Raw genomic sequence first — 27,482 nt, forward strand, 5'->3', positions numbered from 1 at the left:
TTCAGACATAAGAGAGTCTCTAACATGAAAGACAGAGAGCATATGAACAAACAGAAGGAGCTTGAAACAAACACAGACAATACTGGAAGCAGAGGAAAACACTGAAGGGAGGTGGTAATTACTGTCTTCAGGGTCCTAAAAGGTATTATTGCCATAAAACAAGAACAAGTATATAAAAATGCAACATGCAGAGAATTAATGCTTAGAAATAAAAATTATGAGAGCAAAAATAAATACTTCGAAGAAGAGTTGGAAGATGGAGCTGAAGATCTCCACCATAAATCGCAACAAAAATAGAGACAGAAAATATAGAGTGAGGGAGAGAGGACAGAAAATCAACAGTGCAGTCCAGCATCCAACTAACTGAAGTACCAGAAGGAGAAAATGGAAGAGAGGAAATTATCAAAGAACTAATAAATGAAAGAGGTGTTTTCAAGTAAAGAGGACCCACAGAGAACCTAACTCAGTAAGTAAAAAAGATCATCATCAGTGCACATCATCATCATATTTCAGAATATCAGAGATAAAAATAAAATCATAAAAGCTATCAAAAAGAAAACAGATCACAAACAAAAGTCAGGAACCAGAATGGCACTGGACTTCTCAAGAGCAACACTGAAAGCCAGTCATTTGTAACCTAGCACTCTACACCCAAACCCTCCATTAAATGAAAAGGAGAATAAAGACATTTTCAAATAAGCAAATTCTCAAAGATATTAATCTCTCAAGGATCCTTCCTCAGGAAGCTACTCTAAGATATATTCCAATGAAGAGATGCGGTAAACCAAGAAAAATGAATGCATGAGATCCAGGAAACATGGCAACCAATACAGAAGAGAGGCAAAGGACTTCCCCAGTCTGACGGTAGGGGAGACTCAGGGTTCTAGCGTTACAGAAAGCTACAGCTGGAAAACAGAAAACTCTGGGGCGGGGGCAGGGGGCGATGTCTCCAAAGGCAATTTTGAACCAAAAGATTATTTGATATGTTCCAAAATACTGAGAGTTGCCCTAGAATCCCATAGGAGAGCATGGAGATAGGTACAAAGAAGGGTAAACAAATGACAACATAGGGCAATTGCTAATTGCAGGAAAAAAATTTTTTTAATTGGTCAAGAAAGTAAATGTAATTGTAGAATACTATGTACCTCAGCTTTAAGCAGCTTTATATGATCATAACAATCTAAACACTGAGTACCTAGCAACGGTAATAATATGTGAGAGCAGAAACAAGGGAGAAGGGCAGGGGTGAAAAAACTAAACCCAAATCTCCTAGAGTAGAGCATCAACAGATAATGCCTAAAACTGAAAATTCAGAAATCACTAGTACAAGAGTATACTTAATAAGTGTAGTGGAAAATACTAAAAGAAACAGCTAAATGATAGGGAGGGAGGGATAAAACAGGGAATGACTTTTGTTAGAAACTTCATAGTAATATTAATATTTGACCTTTAAATAAGAACATATATAATTTTGATAAAAACAATTTTATAGAAAGTTGGGCTGGATTATGAGAGGTCTTAAGTGACAAGATGAGTTTGGATTTTATTCTACAGGTGATAATGAGCCCTTAAAGGAGTCCTTTTCCAACCACACCAAAAAAATTAGAGGTGTTTGGAACCCCAGCTCCCATGTGGATGCCTTTAACATTCTGGTTAACTGGCATGTCAGAAGAGTTCTTGCTTACCACTGCTCAACCTCACGATTAAAGGCCTTGAGCTCATAACCAAAGGAAGAGAGGACCTGTATATATTTAGGGACGGATACACAAAGAACACGTTCAGGAAAAGACCGCCGCTTCTGGTCAGTGAGTCAGGTGGTGATTTCTGAAACACTGCATCACAAATTATCCTCAGGAAGCTCCCAAATCAAACCCATTCTAGAGAATATTTTCCCTGGCATTTCAAGTTAAAAATCTACTCCACTGACCTGTTATTTCATGGAGAGATGACAGGGAGAAGCACAACCAGCAGGGAGGAGGAATAGTACTAACTGTGGCCCAAGGAAGCCCAGCACCCTTCTCTAAGAAAAGCTGTCTGATTCATGTCCTTCATACCCTCCTCCAAAGATCAGTTTCAGTCCCACAGTGTACCTAGTAGTATTGTCCAACAATTAAAGACAGCAGCAAGCAATAAATAAAGCTGTCTTTCCCTCTCTTTCCAATTTCAGGCATTTTTGTTTGTCTGTTTGGGGGGTTGTTTTTGTTTTCATTTTTTCTTCTTACTTATGATATATCTTGGGCTTCCCTGATGGCTCAGCTATGAAGAATCCACCTGCTATGTAGCAGACATAGGAGACATGGCTTCAATCCCTGGGTCGGGAAGATCCCCTGGAGGAATAAACAGCAACCCACTCCAGTATTCTTGCCTGAGAAATCCCACGGACAGAGGAGCCTCTTCCTGACCCAGGGATCAAACCCGCACCTCCCGCATCTCCTGCATTGACAGGCAGATTCTTTACCACTGAGCCACTGGGTTCTCCCATTCCTTGAGTACTAGCACTAAATATCCTTTCTTCTATCCTTTTGTAAACTACTGAGTTAGCCTCCAACCTCACAATCACACAGACCCTGGTAGCTGCTAAAACCCAGTGATGACCAGGAGCACGCCTTACAGTCTTAGTATCAGTGGGAGCCTACACATCTAACCAACTGGAGTGCTTTACAAAATGAAAAGATTAGAAGACTTATTTATCCTTCCTCCTGACTGTAAGTTCCCCCAACTTATCAGCTTCATCCATACACACCAAGGAGGGCACTCAACTCAAAAAAAAACACTAAGATTAGAACAAAGATCCAGCTCTTGCCAAAACACTGGAGGGAACCAGAGCACTTTCAGCAATAAGGTAAAGTCCCTGAGATCTGAGGGGCTTCCCAGGTGGCACTAGTGGTAAAGAACCTGCCTGCCAATGCCAGAGACATAAGAGATGCGGGTTTGATCCCTGGGTCGGGAAGACCCCTTGGAGGATGACATAGCAAACCGCTCCACTATTCTTGCCTGGAAAAAAAAATCCCAGGGACAGAGGAGCCTGGCGGGCTGAAGTCCATAGCGTGGCAAAGAGTCAGACACAACTGAAGCGACTTAGTACACACACACCGTGAGATCCGAGCTTCTGCTATCTAGGCAAGTTCCCGTATCTAATGTATCAGGGGAAATGACACAACTCAAGCCACCATGAGCGTGTGGTTTTCAGTCCCCAGACACAGGCCCTGCGAGTCATGGAGCTGGTGCACAGAGTGAAGGAGCCCACACCCCACACCGCATGTGAAATACGTCCATGGCTGGCACCGGATGGGATGAAGGGTCTCACCCAGATACAAAAACAGTACACCCAAGACAGGCACGGACTTGACCACATGCCCTGAAGGCTCTGCCCACACCAGGGCTCTTGAGAAAGGAACTGAAAAACAGGTGACGATTCTTGTGATCTGTGCCAGTCAATCATTCTGACTACCCTGGCAACCGTACAATCCAACACCGCCCTTCAGCACCTCAATCAAGGTTCCTGTCTCCACCTGCTCCTCTGACATCATCCTGTCATTATATTTTCTTTGAAATTCCTCTGATGGAAAATGAGTCATCTCTTCCTGCCAACACAGGCCTAAGCGTCTTTCAGGCGAGTCTTTCTCCTTTGTCCACCTTCTGGACACAGGGCGCCACCCAGAGGCTCCTCCAGCTACTCCCTACCTCCCAGGAAAGAGAGCCTCATCAAGAACAGCCTGGGCAAAAAAGGTTAGAAATGAAAAGGGAGGTTCTTAGAAGAGCTGGGAATGGGATCTGGGACCCAAAACATAAACTATTCCAGTAGGCCACACAGTTGAGAGGGTAAACAAAAACGAGGGTAGGGAACAGACAGTCACATTTAAAATTTGGAAAAGTTTCAACCTCAGAACATTCAAGTGAAAAGGTTTGGTTCCTGATACAAAGTGCCATCAGCTCTTCTCTTTCAGGAAGTTAACTGCAAACCTAAATTTCTCACCCAAGGTGAGAAAGATGAGAAAGGCTTTGAGGCAGCAGTCACCTGCCCAGTGCTCAGGAGTGATGCTCTAACTTCGAGATTCATGATGGCAGGAACAGGGGCCAAGTTCAAACTGACAAAATACTATTCAGACATACAAATCACCTGAAATGTTTTGGATAACAGCTCATTGAATTTCATACACATACCGTACACATACTTTTTAAAGTACATAATTTAATGCAAGTATAGTCACAGAGCCGTGCAGCCATGACCACCAAGTAATTTTAGAACATTTCATTGCCCCCCAAAAGAAACTCTATATCCATCAGCAGTCACTTCCCATTCCACCCTTCCCTAACCCTGCAACCACTAATCTACTACTGTCTCTATGAATCTGCCTACTCTGTATAATGAAGTCATACAACATGTGGTCTTTTGTGGCAGGCTTCTTTCACCTAGAATGTTTTCAAGCTGGCTTCTTTCTCTCAGCATATTAATATTTTCAAGTGTGATTCATGTCAGCACCAATTATTATTTCATTCCTTTTTATTGATGAATAATATTCCATTGTATGAATATAGCACTTTTGCTTCTCCAATCATCAGCTGGTAGGTACTGGAGTTGTCTCCATTTTTAGGTATTGAGAATAATGCTGCTGTATGCATTTTTATACACATCTTGCTGGATATACACTTTCATTTCTCTTGGATTTATACTTAGTGGAAATGCTGCACCATTTGGTAACTCTAACTTCTTGAGGAACCACCAAATTGTTTTCCAAAGCAGCTGCACCATTTTATGTTCCCACCCAGCAATGTATGAGGGTTCCAATTTCTCCACATCTTACTTTCTTTTTGATTATAGTAACCATTCTAGTGGGTATGAAGTGGTATCTCATTGCAGCTTTGATTTGCATTTCCCTAATGATGCTGAGTATCTTTTTATGTGTTTATTATTGGACATTTATGTTTCTTCTTTGGAGAAACATCTATTCAAATCTGGGCAAATCACAAATGCCCATTTGTGATTAAACTGTCTTTTTACTGTTAATTAAGAGGACTTTATATATTTTAGATACAAGTCCCTTAAGACAGCAGTCCCCAACCTTTCTGGCACCAGGGACCACTTTCGGGGAAGACAATTTATTCACAGGTTGAGCGGGATGGTGTGGGGATGATTCATGTGCATTACATTTATTGTGCACTTAATTCCTATTATTATTACATCAGCTCCATCTCAAATCATCAGGCGTTAGATCCCAGAGACTGGAAACCCCTGTCTTGTTAGATGGATGGTTCACAAATATCTTTTCCCATTCTATGGGGCATCTTCTTCTTTTTTTTTTTTATGGGGCATCTTTTTACTTTCCTAACAGTGTTCTTTGAAGCACAGAAGTTTTTAATTTGATCAAATCTAATTTATCTACATTTTTCTTTTATTGCTTGTGCTTTTAGTGTCATAACCAAGAAACCATTGCTTATTTCAAGGTCACAATGATTTATTCCTAAGTTTTCTTCTAATAGTTTTATAGTTTTAGCTCTTACACATAGGTCTATGAGCCATTTCAAGTTAACTCCTGTACATCATGCAAGGTAGGGGTCCAATTTCATTCTTTTGCATATGGATATCCAGTTGTGCCAGTATAATGTGCTGAAAAGGGAATTCTTTCCACATTGAATTTTCTTGGCACCCTTGTCAAAAATTGACCATAAATGCAGGGGTTTATTTTTGGATTCTCGTTCTATTCCATTGATTTATATCTCTATGCTTATACCATTACCACACTGTCTTTGATTACTGTAGTTTTGCAGTAAAGTTTTCAAATTGGGAAATGTGAGTGCTCTAATATCCTCTTCTTTTTTTGAAGATTATTTTGGCTATTACGGGTCCCTTGCATTTCTTTATGAATTTTAAGATCAGCTTGTCAATTTCTGCCAAAAAAAAAAAAGCCAACAGGGGTTTTGGTAGGGACTTCATGGAATCTGCAGATCACTTTGGGGAGTATTGCCGTCTTAACAATATTGTCTTCCAATTCATGAATATATTAAATAAAAAGCAATCTGAGCTGATGTCTTGTGAAACTTTAAGACAAAAGTACTCAAACTTCTTTATGCTCTTCAAATACTAAGCACTCTAGAGACACTTGATTTTTAAAGATTCCTTCCCAAAAGAAGTGATATGCCAAAAGATGAGGATTATAAAGCCACAACGTATCTTTCATACTGCAAAGCAATGCATTATGCAAGTTTCCAAAACAGCTGAGCAGCCGAAGTCCTAAGACCTAGAGGCACAGCCAAGCATAACAAGGGCTGAAGGAACAGCAAAGGCCCTGTGCTCCTGAGTCCCACAGGCCTTGGCTCATTCCACTTCAGCAAAGGAAAGCAAACGGAACAGCCATGATCTGTTTCTACACCACAAATGCCTCAAGTATGACAACATAAAAAGTCTTCAGAAATTAACTTACATCTTGTATGTAAACGAATCATTCCTGAGAGAAATAAATAGCTGCATCGGTATCAAGAGTAGGAATTCAGAAATTACATATAAAATGAACTTGAACATAGCAATCTGATTGAAGAAGAGAAGCAATCGCAGTAAGTCTTAATTCTATGAAGAAATGTCTGTTTAGTTCTTTGGCGCCATTTTTGACTGTGTTGTTTAGTTTTCTAGTATTGAGCTGCATGAGCTGCTTGTATATTTTTGAGATTAATTCTTTGTCAGTTGCTTTGTTTGCTATTATTTTCTCCCATTCTGAAGGCTGTCTTTTCACCTTGCTTATAGTTTCTTTCATGTGCAAAAGCTTTTAACCTTAATTAGGTCCCTTTGTTTATTTTTTCTTTTATTTCCATTACTTTGGGAGGTGGGTCATAGAAGATCCTGCTGTGATTTACGTCAGAGAGTGTTTTGCCTATGTTTTCCTCTAGGAATTTTATGGTTTCTGGTCTTACATTTAGATCTTTAATCATTTTGAGTTTATTTTTGTATATGGTGTTAGAAAGTGTTCTAGTTTCATTCTTTTACAGGTGGTTGGCCAGTTTTCCCAGCACCACTTGTTAAAGAGATTGTCTTTTCTCCATTGTATATTCTTGCCTCCTCTGTCAAAGATAAGGTATCCATAGGGGCATGGATTTATCTCTAGGCTTTCTATTTTGTTGCACTGATCTATATTTCTGTCTTTGTGCCAGTACCATACTGTCCTGATGACTGAAGCTTTGTAATACACAATGGAATATTATTCAGCTGTTAAAAAGAATGCATTTGAATCAGTTCTAACGAGGTGGAAGAAACTGAAGCCTATTATACAGAGTGAAGTAAATCAGAAAGAAAAACATCAATACAGTATATTAACACATATATATGCAATTTAGAAAGATGGTAATGAATGACCCTATATGTGAGACAGCAAAAGAGACACAGATATAAAGAACAGACTTTCGGACTCTGTGGGAGAAGGCGAGGGTGGGATGATTTGAAAGAATAGCATTGAATCATATATATTACCATATATGAAACAGATCACCAGTCCAGGTTCGATGCATGAAACAGGACTGTCAAAGCTGGTGCACTGGGACAACCCTGAGGGATGGGATGGGGAGGTGGCCGGGGGTGGGGGGGGGTGCACGATGGGGAACATGTACACCCATGGCTAATTCATGTCAATGTATGGCAAAAACCACTACAATACTGTAAAGTAATTAACCTCCAATTAAAATAAATAAATAATTTTTAAAGCCTTAATTCTACATTGATATAGAAACTCTTTTCACTTAAATTTGTTTATCTGGAATGGCTGAGGAACGGTGGGTGATGAAGACTGGAGGGAACCCTAACTCTCCTTTGGGTTGCTACTACACTTACTAGATAAGAATAAAGGCAAAGACGCTAAAATATCCAAAACTTTACTAACTTTTTTAAAGCTCTCAGATTACAAGAATATGAGATTCCACTACATACTGCAATTATGGTCCTTCTACTGGGCTTCCCCAATAACATCAGCTATATGAAACCCCTGTAACCTTAAATTTATTGTATTTTCCTGAATGCATGTCTCATTGGGTACAGATCATGTTAAATATGATGTAATACATGGCAAATTGGGGCATAAATTCTCCATGTTTGCTATGTTTTCTGTTTTCTAATGATTTTTTTTGTTTGTTTCATATAACAGTGTCTACAAATGGTTCTTTTTTTGTAATCAATTTATTTATTTTAATTGAAGGATAATTACTTTACAGTATTGTGGCGGCTTTTGCCATACATTGACAATAAAGAAAAAAAAAAAGAAGGAAAAAAAAAAAGAATAAAGGCAAAGAATAACATAACTTCATATTATATAAACTATACAATTAACATGTAGTTAAACAGGCAAAAAGCTAACCAAAGGCAATCTAAACCCTACCATCAACTCTTACCTGTTCCATCATACAGCAAAGCTCCTACTTTCAAACACAATCAAATGCCTACTGTGGGTGGCAAGCAAGGCTCTTTACATATATACCTCTAATCCTCTCTAATTCCTACTCTTTCAGATAGGAATCACATCCCCATTTTATACAAGAGGAAGCTGAGAGACTTGCCAAGATTCAGTATCTTGTTCAGAGTCGCACAGGTAGAATCCCAGGAGAGCTGGGATTCAAACCCAGGCATCTTCAAATCTTTATCTGGTGCTTTTCCCACTAGTCCAGTGGCCTTCCAAATATCCCAGATCTCCTATCTCTCTGCTTCATCTCAAGGCCTTCAAGGAACAGGAAACACAGAAGGGAACCTGAGTCCCACTCCAACTGTTCTGAGTGGAACTGGTTTTCCCAGACCAATTAAAGAAATGTGGGGGAGGAAGGGAAGAAGGCAGAGGTGAAGAGGGGAGAGAGTGAAGAGGAGGGGCGAAACAGGAAAGGGAAGAAGAAGTATGACCAAAGACAAAGATGGACATCAGTAAAAAAGTGTATGTGAGTTCACCTTACAGCTAAAAATGAAACTGAATAAGCGCAGGCAGGCCCTGGCCAACAAAGATGAGATGACCTCAGCCAAACTTTTTTCCTGATGATTTCCATTTCTCCCCTGTAAACAGGAGTTAAAATATCACTTAATCACTGTTTAATTATTCTCCACAAGTTCACTGTGGTTTAACTCCTTATATTCTGACAGTCTCCAGCACGCTCCTAGAAAATCCCAGAAGGGCACTAAAGACCATCAAGAGATGGTTAAAGCTGACAAGAAAGCAGAAGGAAACTTTCAATAAGCTCAACGCTCCAAAACCACTTTACCAAGCCGGAAGTATTATATTAAGCTCACAGGCCACCTGTTCCTTCTGCTTTCCAATCTGACACCTAATTCATGCCATGGCTCACGAAGGGATTCCATGAGTGAGACGCCAAACCAGATTTTACTCTGAGGGCCAGGGCTTTAAGACCGCTGGAATGTGCCCCATAAAGACGTGGGGTGTCTGGGCAGCTGAAAGCCCCCAAGGGAATTCAGTAAGAACAACTGCTTTCCCTCAGCCTGAGGTTGTGAGTTTAAAAATAAATCTGAGTGACCCTCATGCCTTAAGAATCATTTGGGAAAGAATGTTGTTGAATCCAGCAACTCTTTGTCCCATTAGGGTGAATGAAAGAGAGGGGGAAAGAGAGAAATGTTCTTACGACCTCCCTCAAGGAGTCTGACAGGACACAAAGCTAAGTGAAATCCCTGTCAACTTCCCCAGGAACAAAGGCTTGTAGACTACAGTGTATTTCTCTATTTCTTTAGGAATAAAGAAATCCTTTAGGAAGGATGTTCATACATGTGTGGTATCTGTGAAATACCAAGATTATGTTCGGTATATGAAGTATTTTTAATAGGAAACACTACAGCGTAACTGTCACGAAGAACACCGGCAGACCCTGCAGACTGCCTGTCTTACTGGGTATGGAGATACAACCCGAGGCCTCATGCTCCCTTCCTGGAATTTGTAAACAGGAGGCAGAGGGGAATAACTGTTTCCCTGACAGCCTAGATGCTGCGGAAATCCCCTTCTCAGTGATCCCATTTCTCAACTTGACTAAAACAACTACCACCCAGATTCTTGGAAATTGCCATTTTCCTTATTCAATTGGGAGCTTTATCACCATGGCAGTGCAGCTTTTCTTTTGAGCCAAATAGCTAAAGGATTTCAGCATTATTCTCACTCAAATGCTTCTGAAGACTTGAGGGTCACTGGGAACAGCCTATGGGTACTTCAGCAGGCTGTGGCTCTCCCATTCACACAGCTGCTGGGAGAGATAGCAAAGTAAACAGTGCAAACAGCAGAACTGAGACGGGGCCACAAAGCTACCTCATGGAGCAGACTCTCTGAGAGAAAGCTGCATTACGCATGCCAGGCATGGGGGCGTGCAGACCTACCATCCATCCTCTTCTACACACACAAACACTCCCACCACCATCAATGTGCCCCTCCTGGTGAGCAATAAAAATGTTACAAGTGTCACGTGGAGTGATTCCTGAGCCCCTCTCTCATGTTCACTTCTCCAACAGCAAAATGATGACAGCCAGGGCCTGGCTCAGTTACCTGTACATTAGCTATCAATCTGGAAAACTCCTCTATGAGAAACCCTGGTAGGTGGTCTATCACCCAAGGCTCCACAAGTCAATCACGGCTGTTGAAGTTTGTTTTATTGGAAGGTTTAGTTGTTTATTTTTTGTTTCTTGTTTGTTTGCCTTTACACTTTTTCTGAGACAAAAGAAACACAAATGGCTGAAAAAAAAACCCATTTTCCTTCCTCGGGATTGAGAAGGCAAGGACAACAGCTTTGAATTTTGTTATAATGTGATGTTTTAAACCAACAACAGCTGAAGGAGTCAGGCAGCACATAATGGAAGGTTGGAGCAGGGCTGCAAAGATCAGAACACCTGTAGGCTCCTTCCAGCCAGAAGCTCCTTTCAGATGCTCTGAAAACAGGACATCAACTTCCCCCAGGCCTGATTTACAAACAGCATCACGATTCTCATTAGTTATTATTTTCTGATACACTCCCCTTACTGCTCAAAAGAAATGGCATTAAAAAAATCAGAAAGTATCTAGCTTAATGCTTACCAGCAGAAACGGGAGAAAAGAATATAAAGAACTCCATTTCCCCCACCTGCCCCTTTTACTGAGAAAATACAACTGGACCTTGGGACTCTGGGAAACCCCACCTGCCCTATTTGAGGGCTAAACTAGCGTCAGTACCCTGTACTGGGGGATGTCTTTCAAGGTTCCAGTGAACAGCAGCTCCATCTCCTTTAGTTCTGTGACCGAATCAGGATAAGAGAAATTACAGCCTCTCCACGGTATCTCTCTAAATGCACATACAACCTTCTTTTCTCAAGTTGAAACCCTTGAAAGTAGGGACTGTGTATTCTCTCAACACCTAGTCCCAGTACCTTGCAAAGAATGGAATTCAACAAAGGTTTGTTGACCCTGACTACCCTCTGTGTGCCAGCTGATTCCCTACACAAACCCTTACCCGCCTAGAACTATGGCCACCAGTCTCCCTCATCTCAAACCTCTATGCCTGGGACAGTGGTTACAAGTCCTGGAAGTCGTGACACAGTTCTCAGCTTTTATCAAGAGACACCACATAATTCTCAAATATATGTTTGACCAAGAACTAAATTTAACCCTCTTGAAATTCATATTTTCTAGCATCTTTGTTAAGGAAAAGAATTGAAATAAAATTAAACCAAAGAAGTCACAATTCCCCAAAGGCTGGAAGAAAAAAGAAAATGTTACAAAGGACTGCTCCCAACCAAAGCTTCAAAGGCAAGTAACGTGATTAGGAGAAAAAGAATTCAGCTCCAGGTCAGGAACCAGGGTCATGGTTTTAGCTTGTCAATAAGCAGCTGTGTGACCTGGGAAAAGTGTCCTTTGACTTCTCTGGGTGGGCTCCATTCTCCATCCATCTCTTAATGATACTGTGAATCTGGGGTTAATCCATGAACCAACTAACCATCTAGAGCTAAACCAGTGATGTGTATGTGGTAGGTATAATAAGAATTCATTTCTAACTGGCCAGGCATAAGCAGAAATTTTCTACTGAAGAATGACGGAAAGGGAGAAGAAAATGAAGGAAAGAAAGGGTCTTATATGCAAGGGGTAAGAACTGCAAGTTAGCAGAGGGCCAGAGAGGAGGAAAGTGGAAGCTATGGTTACAGAATTAAATGAAGATTGTTTGAGGCCTTCTCTGCCCACTCGCTGTTTCCTGCAAGCCCCCTTTGAAGAATCTTGAACACTGAAAATAATTAAGAATGCAATAAACACACACAGATAAGTATTTTGGATAAAAGAAGACTGCAGAGGGTTATAAAACATGTTTATAAGAAAAAAAATTACGATTTAAAAAGTAAATAAGAAAAACAAAATGCACAAAAGAAGGATACCAGAGAATCTCAACATAGCTACACTGAACTACAGAAACCTGAGAGAGAGAGAATTTAAACGTGTGCAGAGGTTTACTCACAATTCTACTTGATGAGGTTTCACATCAAGGTGAAGCTATGCACAGGTGAACATGAGGTGATAGGACTTGCATCTGAGACATCAGCAAGTCTGGGCTCCAGTGTACCTCAAACACATTGTGACCATCTTGAATCCTGAATATGATTCTGGTGTTTAAGAACAGCTATCCTTTCACTTAAACTGACCCCTAATTACAGACTGAATACTTCATATGGTGTCCCAACTTTGTCCTGGAGTATATACAAAACCAGGTTTATACACTTGGATTTATGGACCATTTGAGATATTTTTCAAAGAAAATTTTGATTATTTGAGATTTTCACTTTATGTGCTAACTTTAGAAACGAACTTCCTGCAAGAGGTAAGATGAAACTTCACCTTGGGCAGGGTGGGGGGCAGGGGGAGCAGGGAGGCAGACGTGCAAATCCTTCCTAAAAGCTACAGCAATGCAGACATGGGCAAGAAAGAGACAACAAACTTAAATTTCTGTGTCCCTTCCTTAGCCACCCCCACCAATCTGGGAAAGGAGGCAGCAGCTCAGAGGCTTAGGGCGAGTCATTCACTGCATCTCTTTCTTATGGCCTGGGAAATGCAGTGGTCAGGCACTAGCCTGGTGCCTCCATTAATGACACTCCCAGACCTGGTACTGCAGTCACTGGCACCAGCCCTGGGGATGCCCCCTTTCGCTCCTGACATGCCTCCTGCTTCTCCCACTGCTATATGTTTGAAGGACCAAAGGCCCCTCCTCTATAGCTTGGTTCAGGCTCTCTTGCGACACAAGAAACCTCACCATCCTCCAAAACCAAGGAAGTAATGACCTGCTGTAGTCATGACCCACTCCCACCCCACAAATAAGAACTGTTTTTTGCCAAAGAACAGTAAGTTCCTCCGATGAGATGGATTCCCTTACTGACATTTAATTAAGAGGGCACCGAGCCTCCAAGATGTGTCCACGCAGAGAATAAATCTTTCCCTTTGCCTCTGACTGATAAAAAGATCAAGCCCAATGGGAATGTTTGCCTCCTTTTCATTATAAAAAGACAAAGATCTGACTCTGACAGCTCTAGCAAGCCACAACTGGAATCAGGAAAATAAAGCTATACTCAACATTTACTACACACAGGAGTAATAGTATTTACTGAGATAGTCGATATTTACTGAGCACTACTATGTACCAAGTACTGTTTTAAGTACTTTCTACATATTACTTCATTCAATCTTCATTACAACTCTATGAAAGGAGCACTCTCATAATCCTCAGTTTATGGCTGAGAAACTACCACCTAAAAGAGAAAGCTTAAGTAACTTGCCCACAGTCACACAGTGGGATTCAAGCTCATCTGTATGGTAGGTCCTTGGGGAACAGTAGTTTTGTATGGATTTCAAAAAAAGAAAAGACAGGAAGAAAAAAAGGCTGGTGAAAGCAGTCACCAAAAATTGGACTGATTTTATTCATTATTTATTTTTATCTCTGCACAAATTGACGCCAAAGCATGATTAAGTCTCTCCTGGCTTCATTCAGCTATCTTTCCTTCCCCCAAGCACAGCACCTTCAGAGGCTCTGTGGTCTTCTCACAGCAGCTTAAGGAGAAAAAAAAAAGAGAGAGAAGACTGGCCTTAATCAAAAGCCCTTTTCTCCTGGCAAACAAAAGGCCTTGGTATTTCCAAAGACAGACTGGTTATTCTTAACCCTAACCAAAGATTCTTTGGCAGAGAAAGAAATATGAAAATGTTAGGCTTGTGGGAATGGCCTGTGCTTTGGGCTTTTGTGTCCCACTCAGTAAAGGCAGCCCACTGAGACACAAACACAGCACCCCCTCAGCAGCTCTAGGCCAATTTCGTTAACTCCATGGTCTAGGAAGAGAGAGAGGAGAGTCTCTGTTCCTGAGGGTCTAACTCCTTTCCCCTCTACCCGAGGAAGTGTTCAACAGTTTTAAAAGAGCACTAGGAAAAATGCATTTGAAGATACAGACACATAACAGATCAAGTTCTGACATTTAAAGAAAAGGAATCTATGGTAGGTGGAAGGTGCAGGGATTAGGCCTAATTCCAGGTACTCTCACCAACCTCCGCAAGTCTCACCCCAAGTCAGCAACTCAAGAGTTTTAGCACTTTCTTAAGTATAACTGTTAAGATCTGGCAGTTCAGTGCTTTCTCCACTTACACTGGATTTTAAAGATAGAGTGTGACCCTAAATGGCCTTAAGTGGTAGAGTAAAGAGAAATTAAAACTATTTTATAAGATGGGTCAGTAAGGAAATAAAAGGGAGGCGGGATAGTCTACCAGAAGACAAGAAGGTCCCAGCAGCACTAATCCCAGAGCTATCTGGGCTAACCTCAGCATCTGTGACACTCCACTTCTACTGCTTTGTAGGACATGGTAATTTCACTGTAACAAAGTGCTTGAACCCTTGAGATCCAGGCAACAGCACCTTTCTTTTGCTGCTTTGCCAGGACATTGTGAACAAAACCACTGGGAGGCCACAGGCCTAACAGCTCACCTCCTACTGGCCAGATCTCTGTCACAGTGGGGACAAGAGTAGCCTAGCCGTGTATGAGGAGTCTCAGCCTGGCTGTGAAATTCCTGGGAGCAAGCAGCCCAAATTAACGTGATTATTCTCTATAATGGTACCAAACCCAGAGGTGATGAGGCCCTGTGAGGCTCCGGACTCTCAATCCTGACTGCCCTGGAATCAGGTTCTTGGTCTTAACTCCAGGCAGGACCAAAGGCCAGTAGACTAAAAGGCACTGCTTGGCCCAGCTCAAACCACTGGGAAGTTTCAAATGTCTGGCATACAGTAAGTTCTCAAACATGTGCTGAATGAACAAATGAATAAAACATTTCATCTTCAACTGCTATACTCAGTTCCTTCCTACACCCAGTGGGGTGGAGGGACTGTCAGAGAAGAATTCTAGGCAGCAGGGAAGAAACTCTCTTTTCTCTGCCATTGCCTGGTGAACAAGCTCTTCTATGACAAAGTACAAATGCTCCCTTCTATATAAAAATCATTTCTCGACTGTTCTCTCTCAGAGCTGGATAACAGGCCGCACTATCCTAACCGAGAACAGTGGTTCTTCTGCAGCTGGCGTGCGACGCCGAGTCCTCTGGAAGATGGCAGAGCCCAGTCCGGGAGACAGCCATCGCGGCAGTTCTGGTAACAGCGACAACTTGGAAACAACCCACACATTCAATTAACACGATGGTAAGTGAAACCATTATCAACACTATAACATAAAATTATAATGACTATAAGGAAACAGTAAAAAAAAAAAAATCCTTATAATGTTACATGAAAAAGACATGCATCTATATATGCCAACTGAAAGCAGCTGAATACAAAAGGCCACATGTCATATGACTCCACTTGCATGAAATATCAGGAACAGGTAAGTGAGCAAGCCGATGAGTGGTTGTCAGGGCTGGGGGAGGGGAGGGGAGTCACTGCCTCGTGGGTCCCTCGGTTTCCATTTGGGGTCATGAAACAGTTCCGGAACTAGACAGTCATGATGATTGCTCAACGTTGAAAATGTATTTAATGTCAATCAACTGTACACTCTAAAACTACTACAATGGTAAATTTTTATGTCATGTGTATTTTACCACAATAAAAAAACTAGATTAAAAAAAAAATAGAAAGAGACCAGGATTATACTTATGTAAAAGTAAACATGGATCAGAAAGCACCACAGCCAAGTCCAACATCTGTTAAAACGGGACTTCAGTGATATTAGATGATAAATAAAAATCAGGAAAGGAAAATAAGAACACCAAAAGCATACAGCCAGCCCTAAAAAGTCACAATCACGAGCGTGAGACTAAGTGCCTACCCAAGTGGGCGACAAGTTACACAGCTCACCAGGTGCCAGGACAGCAGGTGTGTGTGCTATAGGGTGAGGGAGAGAGGTCTCCGGCCCTCCTCAGCCCAGTCCTCTAATCCCCCTTAAAAAAAAAAAAAGCTCCCTAGGGCAAAGCAACCATCTGTTTCAACAAAGCCTGGAGCCCTACAAGCATATTAACTCCTTCAGTGCTGATCTCATACAGATGGGCTTCACCCAATATCAAGTGCTTTTCATTTAAAAATAAATACGTCTAAATGTTAGAATATAAGCTTCACCCAGAAAGGGACTTGGTCGTGTCCTCTGGTATATCCTTAAATATCCCGAATAAATGGATATCAGTGGATACTCAGTAAACTATTTGCTTGATGAATCCATTAAATACCTTTTTCCTACAATAATTGTTTCATTTATGCCTTGTTTTTTGAAGTCTCCCTCTTCATTTCTTCTCACTTAAGAGTCCAACCTGGTTTCCTCAAATTCAGTTGGCTGGCCAGTATTTGTCTGTTTACACACAGCATAACTAGTCTTCTCAGTGTGTGACTTATTGCTGAATCCCAGCGCCTAAGCCAGCACGCATGGTAGGTGCTCACAGACGTCTGTCAACTGAAAGAAGGATTCGTTTTGGTCACCATGCCTCATAAGTGTTCAGGAATGAGCACGTAAGTTGGCAAGGTATGATGAGAGTTATGGAATTATAATGTCTATAAAACAGTCCCCTCAAAAAGCTTACAGTTTCAACGTGCAGGCAAAACTAGAGTGTGGGAAAGTGACACATCAGCAGGGACTGATGATCATCGATGTCTTCGTGCAAAGGAAGGCCTGCAGCGAGGCCTGAAGAAACGGATGGATTTCAGTGAAGTACAGAGAGCAGGGCACTCCAGGTAAAGAGCGCTGCAGAGGAAGGCAAGAGGAGACATGGACAAAGCACTTTCAGGCACAACGAGGAGGGGCATTTGTCTGGGGCTAAAGGAGTGTCCCAGGAAATCGTGTGAGATAAGCCTGGATAAGGAGGAAGGGGGTCAGAGCATAAAAGGTCTTTCTTACTTTGGATAACAGAAAACACTAGAAGTAGCTGGCAGTGATAACTGGAAGGCAGAGACAGGACACAGGAAACAAAATCCGAGGCTGTCCCAGTAATTCAGGCGAGAGGTGACGAGTGACTGGACTAGTCTTAGCAGAGGGAATGAGGAGGAAAGGGGAAATTTAGGAGAAGTTCTGAAGAAACAAAAGAACTCGATGACAGACTGAAAATGGGCGCTGATGCAGAGAGAAGAGTCAAAGATGTCTCCAGGGTTTCTGATCGTGAAGACTGGAGAATGTGAGCACAGTCACCAAAAAACAGGAAGGAGGGGAGACGCCAAGTCCAAGCCTGGTGTTGAAAGTACTCAGTTTGAGGCAATATCCAACTGTGGGTGTCCTCTATGCAGCCGGAAAGAGAGACTAAAACACAAAGATTTTTATACACATAATGGAATATTATTCAGCCTTTAAAAAGAAGTAAATTCTTCATATGCTAAACATGGATGAACCTTAAGGATGCTATGCAAAAGGAAATAAGCCAATCACAAGAGGAAAAATACTGCACAATTCCACTTACATGAGGTTTTCAAAGTAGTCAACTTAAACAAGCAGAAAGTAGAATGGTGGTTGCCAGGGCCTGGGAGGATAGGGAAAGAGGAAGTTGCTATTCAACCAGAACAGACAGAGTTTCAGTCCTGCAAGATGAGAAAGTACTAGAGATCTCCTGTACAACAAATGGTCATAAAGTTAACAAAAATTTGTTACAAGGGTAGATTTCATGTTAACTGATCTTTATTACAATTTTTAAAAAATTTTTCAATTGAGATTTTTAAGTAGTAGAAGACAGATACAGGAATCTGAAGTTTAAAAGAAAAGCTGGAGCCAGAAGAACTGGCTGGAGAAAGAAAAGAAGGCCAAGAGCTACCTAATGTCAGCTGTGTTCCTTGGGTGTTTAAATTCAGCCTTGTGTTAGGAGCTTTACCTATGCCATTAATTTAGCCCTCATAATTTTTTGTGGGAGATATTATTATCCCTGTTTTACAGATGAGAAAACTGAAGCTCAGAGAAAGTGAGGAACTTGTCTAAGTCACCTACGTGGTAAATATAGAAACATGGATTTTTTAACCCAATCCAGCCTGGATCCAAAGCCTGTGTTCTTCTCCCTCCTCCACACTACCTCTCCCCTTAGGAGACCTTGAGAGTGAGTCAGAAGAAGGAAAAGATCCAGCCAAGGCAGACAAACAACAATCAGATAAGTAAGGGAAAACCAAGACATGTCCTCACTGAAGCTAATAGAAGAGAATATTTTAAATAGGCAGGAATGTGATCAACAGTGTCAACAGTCAACACATCAAATCCCTCTGTAGAGCCATGTAAAGATGGAGCCCTGGGGGACTTCCCTGGTGGTCCAGTGGTTAAGGCTCCACCTGCCAATGCAGGGGACACGGGATCCATCCCTGGTCGAGGAATGAAGATCCCACATGCCTCAGGGCAAAGAAGCCCTCAAGCTCTCAAGCAACCACTGAACCCACTTGCCACAACTAAGACCCAATGCAGTCAAATATACATAAATAATTTAAAAAAAAAAAAAAAAAATGGCGCCCTAGGTACTGCAGCCAGAGAATTTCAAAGAAAGAAAAGCCCTACCCAGACCTAAATGGGCCTCCTCTCTCCCGCTTATCTCTGATAGACACCTGGGGCTGCTGGGCTCAGCTACAGGCCTCATACTGAGGCACATCATCTGACCAGTCCCAGGAAATATCAACCCAAACACAGAGCATTGCACAACCCAGGGTCAGACTCAACTTGGGTAGTCGGGGAAATCTGGATCGCCATTCAGAATACAGTTCAACTTAAAATCTGTTTGTTCCTAAAACCAAACTCTCTTTTAGAAGAATTTCACATGCCTGCTCTCTTTACTTCTTCTCTTATCCTAGACAAATAAAATCAGGTACATCAGGTAAAGCTCCACTTTAGCTATAGCCTTACCTTCCCTAAAAATGACCTTTCATTCTGCTACCAAAGTTATATTTCTCCTCCACCAAAAAAGAACCCTGAATACTTACGTCATTTCCTCTGCCTTAAAAACACTGAGTGCCCCCTACTACCTACAGTATTCCTTAGCCTTTTATAACAGACTCAACTTTTCATTCTAGCCCTAACAACTACCCACTCTCTCCAGCTTCCTACCTCATAACATTTCACACCTTGCCCAGAGGAAATAGACCTCCATGAGTCTACTCTTTTGCACACCCTCTGCCTTCCCAGAATACCCTTCCCCATTTTTGGACCAACAATCTCCTACCTACGTTCAAGATTCACCTCAAATACCAATCCCACTATAAAGGCTTCCCAATCACCTACCTCCTGCTGCTAGTAGTTACCCCATCTCTGTTCTCACAGCACTATACTCATATTTTTACAATAGCACCTACCGTGTGTGTTGGAAAAGGCAATGGCACCCCACTCCAGGACTCTCGCCTGGAAAATCCCATGGACGGAGGAGCCTGGTAGGCTGCAGACCATGGGGTCGCTACGAGTCTGACACGACTGAGCGACTTCACTTTCACTTTTCACTTTCATGCATTGGAGAAGGAAATGGCAACCCACTCCAGTGTTCTTGCCTGGAGAATCCCAGGGACAGGGGAGCCTGGTGGGCTGCCGTCTATGGGGTCGCACAGAGTCAGACACGACTGAAGTGACTTAGCAGCAGCAGCAGCCGTGTGTATGTGTGTGTGTGTGTGTGTGTGCACGCTTGCGCACCCACTCTCACTAGGCTATGTAATAGGAATGACCACCCCTCAGGAACAGGGACTGTCATTCATTGTCATATCCCCATTGCCTTGTATAGGGCCTGACCCAGAGAAGGTTCTCAATGGAAGGAAGGAAGGAGACGGATATGAGGACTTCCAATGAAAGAGACAGGAAGCATGAAACATTATCAGTGAGTGAAATAGTTAACCGATAACAAATTGTAAAAAATGATCTTCCAAATCAAAAGATTCCAAAATACAACAAACCAGGCAGCCTAAACAGTTCCTGCCTGCCCCCTCAATGAGCAAAAGATACTGTTTAGCAACTGGTAAGTCATTCAAAGGGACCTTCCCCACAGCTGCAATGAGAAGCATACATGACTAGGACAACTAGCCTGGGGTTTCTCTAGCGGAGCTGCCAAAAGAAACTGTGGCCAGAACAGTTTAGATGAGAGCCTTACCTTTCAGTACTGCCTACTTCGAAAAAACACAAGTGCAAGGATGGGGGCGTCAATGATAATCTATACTTTGTTAGCATATCGGCTCACCCTTTGAGAAAGGGTTACAACCTCCAGTTGTAACAACAAAAAAAAACCACACACACACACACACACAAAAACACCCCAGAAAACCAAACAAGCAAAAAAATAAAAAATAAAAACAAACTCACCACAGAACTACCCCACACATTTGAGAGTCTACAGTGCTAACCAATATACCATGACACTCCATATTCTCAACACATTTCAAACCAGGACAGAATGCCCCTCTCCAGTCCAGTGACATGCAGCAAGCCTAACAAGTAAACAGTTAAGGAGAGAATAAACTTTAATAGCACAAAACTGCCTCATCCAAAAAGTATAGGGTATAGTGAGGGTCTAGTAGGTGTGTAGTGCTATTAAGTGTGTTGATAGGCCTCACCCCAAAAGCATGCAGACTCCCGGATTCCTTGCAGAGGAGAGAACCATCCCACTGTGACAGGTTTGTTTAAGGGCTCTGGGAATGGGAGAGGCAGACAGTTCTCACTGGGAAGGATGCAATCCTGTGGGTGACTCAAGCCATTTTCCACCATCCTGGATGCTGTCAGGATGTTCTTTATTGACTCCAGCACACAAAGCCCCACACAAGGCTTCCTTCTCCCAGTCCTCAAGCTAATCTCCAAACACCCTCAGCCTATCATCAGCTAGAAAACCCCACATTGTCTGCTGCAGTATGTCAACTCCAGATCAGAAACAAGACTGCACTCTCATCACGTCCATAACCCTAAGGGCTGTCAGTCCCCAGTAACAGAAGCCGATTTGCACCCAACTGCTCCATTTCTATCAAAGGCAGACACCTACCATAATTAGGGATGATAACACAGGAGTTTGCCAACCTATTATATTAGGTCTTAAGCCGGCCCGATTTACTAAGTAGATGCTAGCTCAGTAACAAGACAAGACAGGGGGAATCTCAACTTCGTACAGATCTGGGCTTCCAATGCAGGATTTCTACACAGCATTGATCAGATCATTCTTGGTACTACAGTTTCCAGATCAACTTTATGGATCTCTCCTGATCCAAAGGAAAAAGTACTGGGTTTGGGAGAATCAATGAAGCCATTTATCAACGAAGCCTGGAGCTGCTGGAGGAAAAGCTTCGGAGTGAGACAGTGCGGTGATGTGATGATGACATGTGGGAGCTGCTGACTAAGTGAAAGAGACACTTGGCGCCTGTCCCATGATGAAATTAACTGAATAATAAGACATCTGAACCAGCTGGCCACTGAGCCTGAAGACAGAGCTATTCCCAGAGGGCAAGCGCTGAGAGCTATCAGAAAGGTATACAAAGGGTTACAGGTATCTCCGGTAGCTTTTAAAGGTGAAATAAAGTTAAAAACAAACAGAGCAGTGAATGTATGAATTAAGTCCAATAATTCCACTTCTAGGAATCTATCCAAAAAATATAATCAGAGATGCACAGAAAAATTTATTTATAAGAATGTTCATTATCATATTATAGCAGTGAAAAATTAGAAATGTACACGCCCCATAATTGGGTAATGTTAAATAAATGATCCTTACATTTGATGAAATACCATGCAGCCTAAGAAATGATATTGTAGGGACTTCCCTGTTGGTCCAGTGGTTAAGAACTCACGCTTCCAATGCAGAGGGTATGGGTTTGATCCCTAGTCAGAGAACTAGGATCCCACATATTGCACAGTATGGCAGAAAAAAAAAAAATTCTAGCAACACAGATGAGGAAGAGAGAAAAATTATGTGTAGAAGTTCAACAAAACAAAACAAACAAAAAACTATGGCGGGGAGGCAGGTAGTAAGACTGAGCTAGGCAGTGAAGGATAACAGAAATTTGACACAAGGAGAACTTCCAGACAGAGGGAACAAGACTGTTGTGTGTGTGTGTGTGTACAAAGGAGAAGAAGGGTGAAAGTACATGGACATGTTGGGCGTACATTTGCTTTAATAAGGCAGTCATTATCCCACAAACCTATCTAAAATTTTTTTCAGCAAGGGCTAGAGAACCACTTTCTCATTACTTGACCTCACCTACCTCTCTGCCTCCCTAATTAGTCCCCAAATACCAGTCACAGCACAGGCCTGGGCTCTGCCAAAGGGTGGGACTTGGGCCAATAGTTCAACCTGTTATGCCTATAGAAGACATCAATCTAGGCAGAAATCATTCAACAGCTGTGGGTTCTGGCAAGCCTGACAAATAAAAGTTAAACCCTTCCAGAGGAAACAGCAGCAATGAAATATATTGCACCTCAAGCCTGGCGTCAAAGCAACAAAGATTCACAGGAAATTGGAGACGGAAATGTCAAGACTTACACAGTGTCTCTATTCTCCCACTGGGCTCCCTTCAACAGTTATCCACTAGATGGAAGAGTGGCCGCAAGCTGAACTATGTGAAGAAAAGCAAAGTCAGTAACTAAACGAAGATGGGGCGCCAATTACTGCCCCTGTCAGTCCCCCTGGAACACACAAGGGACGGGTGAAATGAAGACGGGAAGCAGCTATTCACCACGGTCAGGGGACACCGAGTGAAACAACCCACAGCAGAGTTTGACAAAGGCCACAGTTTGTGTCTAAATGTTGGCCTGGCAACTCAGACTTGGGGGAATACTTGTCTGAGACCTATAGCAATGTTCCAGAAATGATAATAAGGACTAAACCAAAACAACCACATGTCCTCTTTCCAGGCACCTCTCCCACCTGAAAAAGACTCAGGTTCTGAGAGAGAAGGGAGTTAACCAGATGCTTCCTTTGAGTGAACAGGAGAAACGGTGTATATTGTATATTTTATGCCATAAAGACTATCATGCAGTGTATGTAAGTGAATGCAGCATCAGAACACAGAATGTGGCTCGAGGAGGCTGGTGTGGAGAGAAGAGCTCTACTGCCCTCATTCCAAAGCAGCACACTGCTCTGCTCTCCCCTAGAGGACGGTGCACAAGCACTTTTCACACCTACACTCAGACAGACGTGCGTATCCCCTCCTACTTCATATGGTCCCCAACATCAGACAGCTGCACAACATAGCCATCTTGGCTGCTATATTCCCAGGCACTGCTATCTCCTTAGCAGGACATACGACCCTGTTCTTGACTCAACCGAGCCTTGGTTACACCACTGTAAAGTGCCTACGTTATGGGAGTTATTGCAAGCACTATATGAAAAAATAGAGGGAAGTGCTTAGAACAGTACCTAGTCCGTAACTAACATTTGCTGAGTGCATAACATTTTCAAGAATATCACTACTGTCACTGTCTTCCAGTCTCAACCATCAGCAAGATCAAGTACGACTTGGAACCAAACATGCAGATGGGCGACCAGGAGTACAACTCCTCAGTCAGAAAGTGACCTGATCCAGTTCATCCTGGACCAGCAATAAGCACAAGACATACTGTGACTCAAAGCAGTCTGTGGGGAGGGACAGGAGAAAGAAGAGGTGGAACAGTTGGTGAATTCCAGCCACATACCAGACATACACACCATGAACTAAGTGCATATGTCTTCTTATTTAATGTCCATGGCAGTAAGTGCTTCTCTGAGTTCATCTTGGACGTGCAGAACCAAAATAACATGGCAGACAGCCCCAGGGTCTGGGGGGGAAAAGTGGAGGGGTAGCTGCTGCTCTTGGGGTCACTTCTCTTCTTCGATTTCAGTCCTATAAAGGACACTCCCCATGACAGGTACATTTACTGTCTGTCACTCACTCATTCCTTGCCATGTTATTCATTCATTCCTAGTAAAAACAGAGCAAAGGAAGGAGGAAAAAAAAACTTTATAGGTGAACTGAGAAAACAAATGATTGCCAAGCTGGTTTCACTATAAGCTCCTCCAAAAGCAAAAATAACCTTTTGTATGTAGGGTGTAACTTCAAACATCTACAGCCCTGAGATGATCAAATCAAGAGCTACTTGTCCCATTAGCCCCCAGATAAAGTCAGGAGAGTTAGAGAACACTGGGGACCAAAACAACTCCTGTTCAGGGAGTAAAATAGGCCTCCTTCCCCCATGCATGTTTTATGGGAGGAAAACAAGAAGTGCTCTCAGCCCTCATACCTGCCCTTTGTTCCTGAAGCACATTCAGCAGAGGGGGCAGAGTTATGAGCGGCATGGTCTCCTGAGAACGTCAGGAATCCACTTAGGTCACTGCTAAACCTGATCCACATAGGCTGTGGCTGTCCTAGTGTGGGTCACTGCTCCTCTAAGCCCTTGACAAAAGGGGAACCAAAAGGAAAAGTTATGTTGACCTCCAGTAGTTTCCACCCACCACCCATAAATCTGTAGAAAGCTCTGGCCTTTTATCACAAGAATGACACTAAGGATAACAAGGAATAGAGCTACATTAAGGAGCTCAGTGCCCAAAAAGAGGTCTGGGATTCCTACTCTGAGGTTTTCTGCTCCTGAAGGAATATGCAGATTAATTAAATATGATAACCCTTCCAAGGGAAGAGGCTCCTGCTGTTGAGTGGGCTTCATATCCAGGAATATAGAAGGATCCTCTAGGACAGGGAAGAGGGCAAGAAAAGGGGCTCTTGTACAGGACAAGGGTAGGGTCCTGCACATTCTTTCATCGAGTCCCCAGCAAGGCCCAGGAACTGGAAGAGTCACTGAGAAGCACTGCTGGTTTCTGGCCCCGCCTGCCATCTCTTCCCCATGGGTCTGGATGAAGGAGTTCTGGCTCTCTCTGTTCTCTCAAAACTTCCTTTGACAGGAAAGCAACAGTTGATGTTGCTCATTATTGCTAAGACCCATCTGATGACTGATGAGCTTGCAGAGCCCTCAACCCAAAAGGGATTGGCTCCAGCTGTTGGAAGTTCTGAAAAAAAAATGTTTGTACGGCATTGGGAAGAGAAAGGGGAAGAGAAGATAGAAATCAATGGAAGAATACTTTATGGATGTATATCCCTTTGTAGCATACAAAGCTCTTCACATTTATGTTCTTTTAGAAACTGTTACTCTACAGATAATGAAAGAAAGTAAAATATCTAAAGAGGCCCTGGCAGGATGTGAGTACAGATCTCCTGCCATTCCCCCAACCCCGAAGGAGGCAACTTCATCCTCTCTCTCTGTCTCCCGCAACTCTTTCCACACTCCATGGTCACTCTGGGTCCAGAACCCTGACTGCTGATGAAACAGGGATGGTTTGAGCACCCTTCTAAACAGAAAATAAAACTACCTATTAGTGAGAAAGGGGGAAGTAAAAAGATTTCATTCATCTTCCTCCTTAATACCCAAAAGAGCCTTGCATCAACATATCTAGGAGTATTTTTCTCACCTACAATCAATGAAAAGTCTGCCAACCTTGCAAAGCAAACACTACCCCCTGTAAATATTATTTTAGTAAAAAGTTGCCCCCTTTAAAGTCACTGATTTACCCTTTACAATGGCATCTCTATCACATCAACCAGCATTCCTCCTCCCCCCGCAAGCCCTTCCCAACTCCCTGTTCTCTCCAGACAGGGCTCTGACTCACTGCAGATGCAGGCAAGTGGAAAACCTGGCCCAAGAACCCCAGGTGCACCTAGGTGAGGCCGCAGAGCCCAAGGCAGGAGCCCGCCACCTACCTTGCCAGGGAGCGCCCTGAGCACTGCTGAGCTCAAGAGGCTGAACGTGGCTTTAGTGCCCATTCAAGCAAGAGAACGGGCTGCAAGTAGAGTAACCCAGAGGATCCCCCCTGAGAGGGTCTCCCACTCTCACATTTACAAACTCTATCCCTCCTGTGCCATTGCCCAAACCCAGGAAAAACCATGGCTGGCTCTGAGTCAGAGGGCGTTCTAAGCCCCTGCGGATGGATGGAGAGTGAAGACCCCACACAGTGCACACCACAGAAGTGTCCGCAGCCAGCAAGGACGGGCGGCGGGGAGCCGAGGGCCCGCAGTACCTCTCAGGTTACTGAGTCCCTCCAGGAACTTCTGGTACTTGTGAGCGTTCATGCCCCGGCCCAGCTGTGTCGGCTCAGTGGCTGGAAGCAGGCACCATATCGCGGTGACAGCTGAGGAGGGAGAGCTCCACTGCGGTTTCCTAGCCCCCAAGAGCTGGACTTTGACCACACTTGCAAGTGACGTCACCAGAGGAGCCTCATTACATTACAGCCCTTTGTGCGCCCTCATTTGTCGCAATGAGCGGAAATACCTCCCCAAGAGAGGCCCGCCCCTCCTTTGTGCAAATGAGGCGGGAGACCACAGCAGCCCCTGCCTGTCATCTGCCACCTCATCTGCCACCTTCTCGTTAGACCCCAGCCCAGACTCCACTGGGATTACTGCTCCTCTGGTTTAAACTCTAGGGAGAGAGGCTTAAATGCTCCTCAGGACACCCGTGAGGGGCTCATCTTAACATCAGAGAAAGAAACCTTTAAAGGGCCACATTCGCCACAAGAGTGTCACCACAACAGGAGTTCCTGGGCAAACATCACACGGCAATGAGACAGGTTTCACAAAATAAACAACCAACTCTGCACCGTGCTCATAGCAGTCATGTTCACAGACTGGAACACAGCCACACACAGAGGAGACGCTTCATGGGAACACGGTCCAAGGCAGGCCAAGAAGCAGAGACTGCTGTGGGAGCCCATTCCCCAAGTGCTAAAAGCCTAACTCAAGGAGGCAAGACATTCCCCCAAAACAAGGGAGAAAACGCAGCCTGCATGCTCCCCACGCTCACACAATATTTCACTCAGCTAATTTGTTTTTGGGCTTCCCTGGTGGCTCAGTGGTAAAGAATTCATCTGCAGTGCAGGAGATGCGGATTTGATCCCTAGGTTGGGAAGATCACCTGGAGAAGGAAGTGGCAACCCACCTCAGTATTCTTGTCCCATGGATAGAGGAGCCTGGCAGGCTATAGCTTGTGGGGTCACAAAAGAGTGGGACATGACTTAACGACTAAACCACCACCACCGCTTATTTTAGTTTGCTTTAGTGATATCAGTAGC

At 43.1% G+C, this 27,482-nt stretch overlaps 1 protein-coding gene and 1 long non-coding RNA gene across 11 annotated transcripts in view; both read right to left on the reverse strand.

Moving 5' to 3' along the window:
- The window catches only part of MACF1 (microtubule actin crosslinking factor 1), a 333,835-nt gene that overhangs the window by 246,275 nt on the left and 60,078 nt on the right, over positions 1 to 27,482 (reverse strand). The window lies entirely within an intron of this gene.
- LOC133041547 (uncharacterized) lies at positions 13,974 to 24,937 on the reverse strand. Of its 2 annotated transcripts, XR_009689261.1 has the most exons (4): positions 24,039 to 24,937; positions 22,875 to 22,947; positions 16,653 to 16,873; positions 13,974 to 15,598 (listed from the first exon to the last, which is right to left on the reverse strand). It is a non-coding gene; the product is annotated as an uncharacterized LOC133041547 (long non-coding RNA). The 2 variants fall into 2 exon arrangements; XR_009689260.1 differs by having other exon boundaries at positions 22,875 to 24,937.

The sequence above is a fragment of the Dama dama genome, chromosome 20 (assembly GCF_033118175.1).
Source record: "Dama dama isolate Ldn47 chromosome 20, ASM3311817v1, whole genome shotgun sequence".
NCBI classification, from domain to species: domain Eukaryota; kingdom Metazoa; phylum Chordata; class Mammalia; order Artiodactyla; family Cervidae; genus Dama; species Dama dama.